The following is an 11,435-nucleotide window of genomic DNA, read 5'->3' on the forward strand; positions in this document are numbered from 1 at the left end:
ACTGAAGAGCTGGAGGATGAAAGAATCGATAGGATGGGAAGTAGGCATATAATAGGTCAGGTCAGCTTCTTGAGTTGGGTGGGGTTATTCTATATGGGGACGAATTCTAGTAGTTGATACTTGATAGTTAATCTAATGACTATTTTGATTTTTTTTTTCTTTTTAATATTGTCATGAAGATCTTTCGATTCTACTTTGAACTAGATTACAATCAAAGCTTGTTGGAGGGTTAATAATCTAATTGTTACAAATACGGTATTTGGCTGCAAAGAAAACAAGGTTGTGAGCAATACTGGTATCCCATTTAGCAAACCTTTAAATGAGAAAAAGAACAAAATGTTAGAAATATCATATATTTGACATGAATATTTTATTAACTTTAAATTTACTTTTAACTGAGAAACACATATATTAATAATAAATTAATGGTGAGATTAAAAGAGCTCAAAGAGTACTATAATGTCATATATTCATCTATTCAAATTTATGAAGAAAAATGAACAAAAATAAGCTTTAAAGTGGGTATCATGACAATGCAAAATAAGGATAAATGCGTTTAGTACTGTATTGGATATTTGAGAATATTAGTATGATATATAAGTGTCAAGTTTTTTATGGGCATCGGGCCCCAAAAGAGCTATATATTTCGTAGATAAAGGATACAACGCAAATTAACTCACATACATGTTCGGGGTATCTCTTCTTATTAAAACTATTAATCAGTTCAAACCTGAAATGGTGCATCTACGCGACCAAATCTAATCGTTCAAGAAATAATCGGTGGAAGGCGAATTGGTCTTAAGAGAATAGTATCCAATAATAGACTCGACAATATAGAATTTTATATTTTATAATCTATAAGTTTATTTTATTTTATTTTTTTTTATTGGATCAAATTTTTTGTAATTTTGGAATCAGATTATCGCCAATAAATTTAAGACCAATTCTTAGCTTTTAATCTAATTCCTATCTCTTTCTCTGTGATTGGATTATTATTTTTTATGTTATTCTTTTAAATGGCTAAAACGGTAAAGAGTATTATTATGCCTATCACTACTTCCCCGGTGACTATAGTTCATGGAGAAAAACCTGAGAAATTATGTGGTGCAGATTAATGTAATCTAGGTCAGACCAGACCACCTCACAGACATTACGCTCATGTTTGAGTCACTTTTCTAGATAGAGAATTAATTTCAACACTAACTTTAAATTATTTTTAGCTTATGTTAGTCAAATTAGTTTAACATTAGACTTAATATGGTTCGTTAATAATTATAGTTTGGGCTAACTTGTTAACCTTTAATATATAATATGGAGTGCAACCTGAATTAAGAATGTCTTGATAAATAAGGATTTGTGGCTAGGGCATTTGCACACTAGAAAAGATCGTTCGAACGTTGCATAGGGTCGTTTGAACGCGGGGCTTGAATGCCTGCATCACGTTCACACATATAGAGACACTGATTTGGCCGTTCGAACGCCCTTGACGAGATTGATTGTATTAGGGTTATATTTCTTAGTTATTTAGTTGTTAGGTTAGCCTCTAAATATGTGGAAGGCAACCTCATTATGGTTTTATCGAATAAATTGTTAGTTTGACCTATCTTCTCCCCTCTAATATGAAGCTTCTCTCTCCTCGTTCATTCCCTAGTTACGCTTCATCTTGCCACTGTTTACCTCTAGCTTCTTTCATTCGTCAGAATTCTCCCTCCTCCTTGGGACACTGACACTTTCTCCTCTTTCTTTCTTCACCCAACAACACCATGTGCAATCCCTACATATAACCAATGTTCACTCCATCTCCACCTTTATCACCATCATCATCGACACCTCCACTGGATCTTTGCCAACCTTTTCCCTAGCTATATTCTGAGTTAGTGAAGGGCATAAATATCAAAATTATAGATTAGGAAGCTATAGAACGAATCCATCTGGTTTTATAATTTTCTTATTATGGGAGAATCTCTGGTGAATATTCTTCTTTGACTATACAGACTGCCTTCCTACACTCAAGCTTGAGTCAGTAGCTGAGATTATCTGACCACTTTGAACTTGGCTAAATTCTTATACGAAGATGTGCCTGAACTCTAAAAGGAGGAAATGGATAGGTAAATAATTGTTGTAGTGGATGGGTGGAAGCTTGCCGACTTCTTTTGCCGAAACTATATTCTCAACAAACTGGACAACTCATTATACAATGTGTATAGTTCAGTGAAAATATCTAACGAATTATGGAAATTCTTAGACAAACAGTACAAGACAGAAGATGTTTGTGCAGAAAAATTTGTAGCTGGCAAATTTCTTAAATACAAGATGGTTAGCACTAAAGTAGTGATTAACAAGGTGCAAGATCTTTAAGTTATAATTCATGAGATTCATACTGAATAAATAGTGATTAATGAATCATTCAAAGTGGCGGCTATTATTAAAAAATTTTATCGTCTTGGAGAGATTTTAAAATTACCTAAAACAGAAACTCAAGGAGATGACACTTGAAGAACTTATTGTCGGATTGAGGTAGGAAAAGAATCCTACTTTTGAAAGAAAAAACAAAAAATATAAATATTATGGAATTCACAAAGGACAAAAAAGAAAAGTACACTAGCGAAGACTCTAAAGGTGGAGACTTAAAGAAGTTCAAGAGCAAATGAGATATTTGTGAAAAGCATATCGTGCTCAGGACTATTGTTTGTGTAAAAAGGAGAATTTCAAGAAAGAGAACTCTGAGAAGAATTTACAAGCCAATGTAACTGAAGTGGAGAACCTTCATTCTGATGTCAATGATATGCACCTCTTCATTGTTGCTTTGAAGTAAAGTTGATTAGTTGAAATCCTAAAGATTGGTGGGTAGACACTAGGGCTACTTGACATATTTGTGCCAAGAGGTGGATAGTTTCATCTTATTAAATTATAACAAATAAAAATTTTTACATGGGCAATTCAGCAACTTTTAAAGTGGGAGGAATAGGGAAAGTCGTGTTAAAATTGATTTAAAAAAGATAGCCTACTCTCAATGATGTGATGCATATAGAATTTGGTTTTGGGATCATTGTTGAGTAAGAACGATTTTAAACTAGTGTTTGAGTCTAATAAGTTTGTACTTAAAAAAAAATGACATGTATGTAAAAAATGTGCTACTTGTCTAATGACCTCTTTAAGATGAATATAATGACTCTGACTTCAAAAATAAATAAAGATGAATATTATTTTGCTTACTTGCTTGAGTCTTATGAAATTTGGCATGATAGATTAGGACATATTAATTATGGTACATTGCGTAGATTAATTAATCTTAACACATGTTACCTAATTTTTGTATTGATTTGAATAAAAAAATATAAAACATGTGTGGAAGTTTATTCCAGTGAATGAAGTATAGAATCTGTAACAACCTATCCCCCCCACAAAAAAATTGCATGGCATGACGTGGCTGGCCTTGTGCCATGCTGGGGCTGACGGCTGGGGGTGCCAAATTGCATGGCACGACATGGCCGACCTCGTGCCATGTTGGGGTGGCATGGGCTGGGGGTACCACGCACCCCAACTACTGGCCCAGCCAACCAGGTTGAGCCATTTAGCTCCAGTGGGCTCATCAGTGCCGTAGCCGCAGCGCCGACGTCCCCACCGCCTCTCCCCCCCCCTCCCCCTACTCTTGTCGACACCGACCTACCCCCCGTTGTCGCCAAGGGTGAGCCTCCTCTCCCTTCTCTCCTCTCTTCCCTTTCTTTCTCTCTCTCTCCCTCTCTCTTTCTTGCTTGGGCTCAAGCTCGTTAGAGCCGAGTCGCCGACCGCTAGCTGGCCACCGGCAGCTGGTGCCCTACTTGCCAACTTGGGTCTACATCCTCCCTTCTCTTTCTTCTCTTCTCTTCTCTTCTCTTCTTCTTCTTCTTCATCTTTTCTTTCTTTCTTCTTCTCCTTCCTCCTCAGCTCTTCCCCCTTCTGCAATAGTGCTAGGCTCAGCTCAGCACTATAGCAAGGGGTTGCTCCCTTTTAATTTTTTTAACATTAATTATATAATTTATTTCCTAAAATTTAGATAAAATTAGTTTATTTAGATGGTAGATTATTTTGATAATTTACACTCACTAGTATAAGTGTTAGCTAAGTATTTTTAGTATAATAATTTATTAATTATGATTATAAATACTTGCATATGAATTTATTTATAGTTTAGCCATTGTTTATTAGATTAATACGTGTAATCATATTGATAATAATCTTATATTTTATATATTTAGTTCTATTAAAAATAATTAAGTTATATAAGTTTCTGTTAATGTTTATGTATATTTATACATGCATATACTTAATATATATATATAAATATACATGTATTTCTAGCACCTTATTATTATTATATATTATTTTCTATACAATAAAATGCTGAGCTCGGATACTTATTTTTATATTAATGGATAATGATTATTATATGTATAATTAGTAACTAGTTAAGTAAAAGTAGTAATTGCCAAATAATTGAATTATACTTAGTTATTTTATGTACATGTATTTTAATTATATTATTATATATCTAATTCTTTTATGGTTTTATATCAAAAGAGATTAATTATTATATGCCTAATATATAATTAGAATAAGGTTGTCATAAGTATATATATATATATATATATATATATAATATAAATCCAATTATTTAACAAAATCTAATAAATTATTATATTTTACACTAATAAATTCTAAAATAGATAAACGACTAACTTCATAGTACTTAAACATTTTCAAATTCCGAACCCTCCTTATTTGAGACTTCGTGGACCTTATTAGCGATGAGTTAACTCTTGGTTGACGGATGTGAGGGATACGTGATTCATGTCTTTTGATCGAACGGTGAGTAGTCTTATCCCCTAGATGTCTTTCTCAAATTAAGATATATTATATAATTATGTATATGCATATTTTGGCCTCCAGCATGGGTATGCTTGTGTTAGACTGATTTGGGATATGAGTATACTGATATATATAAAGATGATTGAAGATGATTATATTGTTATGACTTTATGTTAAGATAATCTCTAACATGAGTATGCTTGTGTTAGATATATGGTTGGAGACTGCATTGTATTATTTTCCTCTTGACTTCCTTACCACCTAAATTCCTAATATGCATGACTTGTTATAGTACTGGATATATGCCCGTGATCTATCATATATAAGAAAATGCATAAATATCATTGATAGGAAAGTTAATAGAAAAAGCATGAGGGTACCTAATACACTTAGTTAGAGTCTTTTCTTATTACATTAGTTAATTATTTTTATTAAAATAAAATTGATGTAGGTCGTGTTCGAACGCGGCTGAGGGGCACGTTCGAATAGTTTTGCGAATGCCTACATTAGGTTCGCAAAAATAGAGAATGCAAAATGTGCATTCAAACGCAATCGGACACATTCGAATGCGATTGGCGGGAGTCCACTAGAATTAGGGTTAATAATTGTTATTTTGGCTCGTTGGCTAGCCTCTATAAAGCCGTAAATGGCAGCCAAACTCATTATGCTATTGAAATATTGGTTTCTTGCCTCTCTATCTTCTCTCAGTCTCTCTACCCTAATCTCCCTCCTCCCTGTTCACCAACCTACCACCACTACCGTTAGCAAGGTCTCTCATAACTTCTAATCTCCTTTGTCTGTCGAGTCCTCCCTCTTCCTTAGGATCTCGACCACTTCTCCTTCATCTTTATCCTTAAATAACATTGACCATCCACCCTCATCTCCATTATCATTCATAACCCTAACATCCACTCCACCCGTCACCACCACCATCATCCGCGCTATATCGTGTTTTTGTCTTAGCTATAGTTTGAATCTGTAAAGGGCGTAAATACTAAAAACATAGATCAGGGAGTAATGGATCGATCCCATTTGGTTTCGTAATTTTCAGACTATGGGAGAATAATTGGTAAATTTTTTTCTTTCATTGCGCAAACTGCTTTCTATAATAAATTCAGATCTTGAAGGAATTATTCCGTACTCTATCATTGGTATTAGAGCCAAGCGAATCCTAGACCTCCATTAATAGTGAAAATAAGGAAAATGACATCAATAAGAAGACCAATGGAGAACACACCGATATGGGAAGACTCAATCCATGATAACCCTAACTGTGAGGTCGATTCCTTTGGAGCGACCATGGCAGGACCGAGTCAACCAACGTCCATGGGTGTGAACATAGGCTTGGCGGATGAACTTAAGAGCATGTTCCAAACATTACTGCATAAGGTTGACGCAATGTAGAATAATTATAATGCTTTAAAGGAATATGTCATGAACTGATCGGCTTCATCATCTCCTCGACGAAGATCGGTGCTTCAAAAAGGACCAGCTATGGGACCGCACCGAACCGATACCCTACATGTCCAGGTGCGACATGTTAATGTCAATGACCCGCTTTTACCTATTCTTACGCATCATCCCCTACCTCCGATACGCAACCCAAGACTAGAAGTGGTAGAACCCGAGAGGCGTGCGACACCGATGTGCTTCATCGTTGAAGAGGATTGGCACTTAGAGGATGATGTTGATCCCTTCGGAGATGGTGATGGACGTGCTCGAGGATTTAGAGAAGGAGATCAACAAGCACAAAGGTTCAGACTTGAATCAAGGATCTTTCGCAAACCGAACAATACTATCCGAGGGAGAACTGTATGCTTGGACTTTCCAAAATTTCAAGACGGTGATTTGATGGATTGGGTGTTTCAAGTGGAATAATACTTTGATTATCAAGGGATAACAAAGGTCCAGATGACAAGCTTTCACCTCCAAAGAGTGGCATATGAAGATTTTGTTGCCACATTAAGTAAGATGGTTCAAAGAAAGATCATATTAGAGTACTAAGAAGAATTTGAAAGAGTTAGTAGTCGTTGTGAGCCACCTTGGTCTGAACTGACATTGATGAGCACATTCATTTCAGGATTGTGGGAGGACGTACAAGTAGATATTCGTGCTTTTTGTCCTACCACTATTGAGGAAGCCTCTGAGAAGGCTATTAGGATGGAGCAAAAGCACAAAGATCTCAAGATGATAGCGAAAATAAGTTGAGGCAATCGAGATGGGCAGTTTGCACCTATAACGTCGGCTGAAATTCTATAGGTTCAAAGACAGCGACTACTAGTACTAGACCACAACCACCTTTGAGACCTTCTTCCGACGTTAGAGGAGGCACAAGACCTCCCGTTCGAACTTTCACACTTGCTCAGGTGGAGAGAAGAGTGAAGGGCCTTCACTTTCGATGCGATGAATGTTTCACCCCCGATCATCGGTGTTCCAAATCGATCGGGAGTGTGATGCTCATCGACGGTCTCGAGGAGGACAATGAGATTGTTTGTGATGCAGTGTTTAGAGGAGGTCCGTGAGAATGCTGTAGATGAGGGCGTGGAGAAAGATATCCAAGCTGAAATATCGATGCATGCATATTCGGGTATTTTCATGCCGAAGATATTGCGGGTTGACTAACTCGTTAGAAAGTATAGTGTGCACATCCCCATCGATTCTGGGAGTACACACAACTTTCTAGACGAGAAGTTAGTGAGGAAGTTGGGCTTGGATGCTTAACCGACCACGGGTTTTCATGTTGCTATTGGAGACGGCACGAAGCTTAGGACGGAGAGCTTGTGTCACCGGATTGATATACGGGTGTAAGGACACGACATCATTATGGACTTGTATCCGTTGGCGCTGCGAGGAGCGGACATTGTCCTAGGCACTCAGTGCTTACAAAGCTTGGGACCCATCATTTTTTATTTCCGGAGCATATGGATGAAATTTAAGCAAGAAAACAAAGATGTGTGGCTTGATGGTGTTTGATCTTCGCCGATTCCTGCAATGCAGTCGATGGTGGGGCTGACTTGTGCAAGCGATTTGGCCTATCTTCTATAGTTATGACCAGTAGGAGATGAGCCTCAAATGAGTTCAGATATTACCATCGAGTTATCTAATTTATTAGATAAATTTGCTGGACTGTTTGAGGAACCAAAGGAGTTGCCCTTAGGGCGAACGACAAACCATCACATAGAGATTGTACCCAAGGCTGCACTGGTGAACGTGAGGCCATATTAATATCCACTTATGCAAAAGGAAGTTATTTCCAAGATGGTAGCCGAAATGTTGGAGGAATGACTCATACAACCAAGTCATAACTCTTACTCATCACTTGTGCTATTGGTGCGAAAGAAGGATAGTACATGGCGTTTTTGTGTCAATTACCGGGACTAAACGCTATTACCATCAAGGACCGGTATCCCATTCCGGTTATAGAGGAGCTGCTGGACGAGCTTGTAGAGGCAAACATATTCAGGAAGCTTGACTTGAGGACCGGTATTATCAAATTAGAGTTCACTCGGTAGATGTGCACAAAACTGCATTTCGGACTCTAGATGGGCACTACGAGTTTCGGGTGCTGCCTTTTAATCTCACCAATGCTCCAGCTACTTTTTAAGGCCTCATGAATGATATTTTTTTTTGCCTCTATTACGAAGGTATATCTTGGTATTCTTTGATGACATTTTGGTGTATAGCAGGATTGAAATGGAGTATTGACAGCATTTAGAGGATATACTGAATTTGTTGAATTAAAACCAACTAAAGATTAAGAAGTCCAAGTGCCTATAGGGAGTACCACAAGTGAAGTATTTAGGCCACATCATCTCAGAGGAAGGTGTAGCGGTGGATCCTTAAAAGGTAACATGTATGGCCACTTTGCCAATTCCTACTGCTACCATAGGATTGCGAGGATTCTTGGGGCTAATCGGATATTATCGCCACTTCATCGCCAGGTATGGCAAGATCGCTACTCCTCTCACTTCTTTGTTGAAGGACTCTTTTTAGATGGATGGATGAATCCACTACAGTATTTGAAAAACTAAAAAATAGCAATGACAACGGCGCGCGTTCTAGCTCTACCGAACTTCACCAAAGAGTTCATTGTGGAATATGACTCGTTAGGAGTTGGCGTAGGAGCTATACTAATGTAGGGAGGACGTCTTATAGCCTTTCTTAGCAAGGCTTTATTATAAAAATCCTAGTAATTATCAACCAATAAGAGAGAGATATTAGCAATTCTGCATGCGGTGACAAAGTGGAGGCCTTATTTGATCGGTAGGCGATTCATTATCTAAAGTGATCAAAGGAGCATTTCGTACTTTATGGGACAGCGTATTCACAGCCTCCACTTTGTCACCGCATGCAGAATTCACACTCTAGCATGCAGAATTCACACTCTAGCATAGTAGAGATGGGTCACAAAATTACTGAGGTATGATTATAAAATTTAATACAAGAAAGGGACAGAAAATAGAGCGGCGGATGCGCTATCACGCCAACTCGATACCACCAAGCTTGCAGCCTATTTTTCTACGTTTTATTTTTTTGATGAGCTGAGGTATGCATGTTCATCTAACCCAGATGTTTTGAGATTTTTATAGGAGGTATTGGATGATCTGGCGCGCCATCCAGAGTTGGAGAATCGAGGCGGTTTGCTGCTGGACCACGGAAGCATTCGGGTGCCCACAAATGATGGACTGCGAAAGAAATTGTTGGAGCACTTCCACTAAACTCCAGAGGCTGGTCATGAGGGTGTCTTGAGAACTTATAAGAGAATATCTCAGAGTTGCACGTGGCTAGGATTGAGGAGAGATGTGAAGAGTTCTGTTTATGCTTGCGAAGTGTGTCAACAGGCTAAGGCAACCACATTGAAATCGATCGGATTACTACAACCTCTATCAATATCGGACCGTGTTTGGGAACACATTTCTATGGATTTCATAGAAGGTCTTCTAGTGGTATGTGGTTATTCTGTTATTTTTGTGGTGGTTGACAGATTGAGCAAGTATGCGCACTTTTCTACATTGTCACATCCATTTTCAATCAAGTTAGTGGCTGAAATTTTTGTTAGAGATGTTGCTCAATTACATGGCATGCCACGCACGATTATCTCGGATTGTGATCGTATATTTATGAGCGACTTTTGGATGGAGTTTTTTTAGATTACAGGGTACTTGATTGAATTTCGGTTCGATCTGCCATCCATAGACGGACGACCAAACTGAGGTGGTCAATCGATGCATTGAGCAGTACTTGAGGTGCTTTGTTGGAGAGATTTTGAGACGATGGTTGGAGTTCTTATTATGGACGGAGTACTCTTATAACACCGCCTACCACAGCAGCATTGGCATGACTCTGTTCGAGGTGGTGTATAGACGCACGGCTCCGACATTACGCGCTTATGATCTAGTGGCATCTGCAGATCAGACGGATGTGGATTTAGCTTTAATGGATAGAGATGCTACATTGAGAAGGTTGCGTGCTCATCTTAAACTTGCTCAAAATTACATGAAGCAAGTTTATGATCGCAGCCATCGAGAGCAAGAGTTTGGCATCGATAATTGGGTGTTCGTGAGCGGGCAACCGTATCGACAGGTGGCCTTGCATTCGATGCAAAACTAGAAGTCGGAGACGGATGAGGCGTCGTGGGAGTTGGAGACGAATATCTTGGAGCGTTTCCTCAACTTTACACCTTGAGGACAAAGTGGGGGAAGCGTGGTGGACTGATACAGTTAGTTAGAGTCTTTTCTTATTGCATTATTTAATATTTTTTATTAAAATAAAATTTCTATAGGTTGTGTTCGAACGGCTTTGCGAATGCCTGCATCAGGTTCGCAAAAATAGAGAACGCAAAATATGCGTTCGAATGCGGTTGGGCGCATTCGAACGTCTGCATCACGTTCGCATCGACAAAGAACGCCTTTTGTGCTTTCGAACGCGATCGGCGAGAGTCCACTACAATTATGGTTAATAATTATTATTTTGGCTTATTGGCTAGTCTCTATAAAGGTGTGGATAGTAACCAAACTTATTATGCTATTGAAATATTGGTTTCTTGCCTCTCTATCTTCTCTCTAGTCTCTTTACCATAATCTCCCTCCTCCCTCTTCACTAGCCTACCATCTCTATCGTTGGCAAGGTCTCTTATAACTTCTAATCTCCCTCGTCTGTCGAGTCCTTCCTCTTCGTTAGGATCTCGACCACTTCTTCCTCTTCGTCTTTATCCCTTAAACAATATCAACTATCCACCCTCATCTCCATTATCATCCATAATCCTAATATCCACTCCACCCGTCACCGTCACCATCATCCGCACTATATTGTATCTTCATCCCAGTTGCAGTTCGAATCTGTGAAGGATGTAAATATGAGAAACGTAGATCAGGGAGTTACAGATTGATCCCACTTGGTTTCGTAATTTTCTAACTATGGAAGAATATTTTATGAATATTTTCTTTCGGTTGCATAGACTACTTCCTACAATAAATCTAGATCTTGAAGGAATTATTCCGTAACCTATCAGTACCTGAGTAAGCGCAAGGGTTAAAGGTGCCCGGAGTGATGATTATGGTCACTAATATATAATATCTTGTGGCCCT

This window comes from Typha angustifolia, chromosome 2 (genome assembly GCF_048772165.1).
Source record: "Typha angustifolia cultivar Huaian chromosome 2, ASM4877216v1, whole genome shotgun sequence".
Classification (NCBI taxonomy): Eukaryota; Viridiplantae; Streptophyta; class Magnoliopsida; order Poales; family Typhaceae; genus Typha; species Typha angustifolia.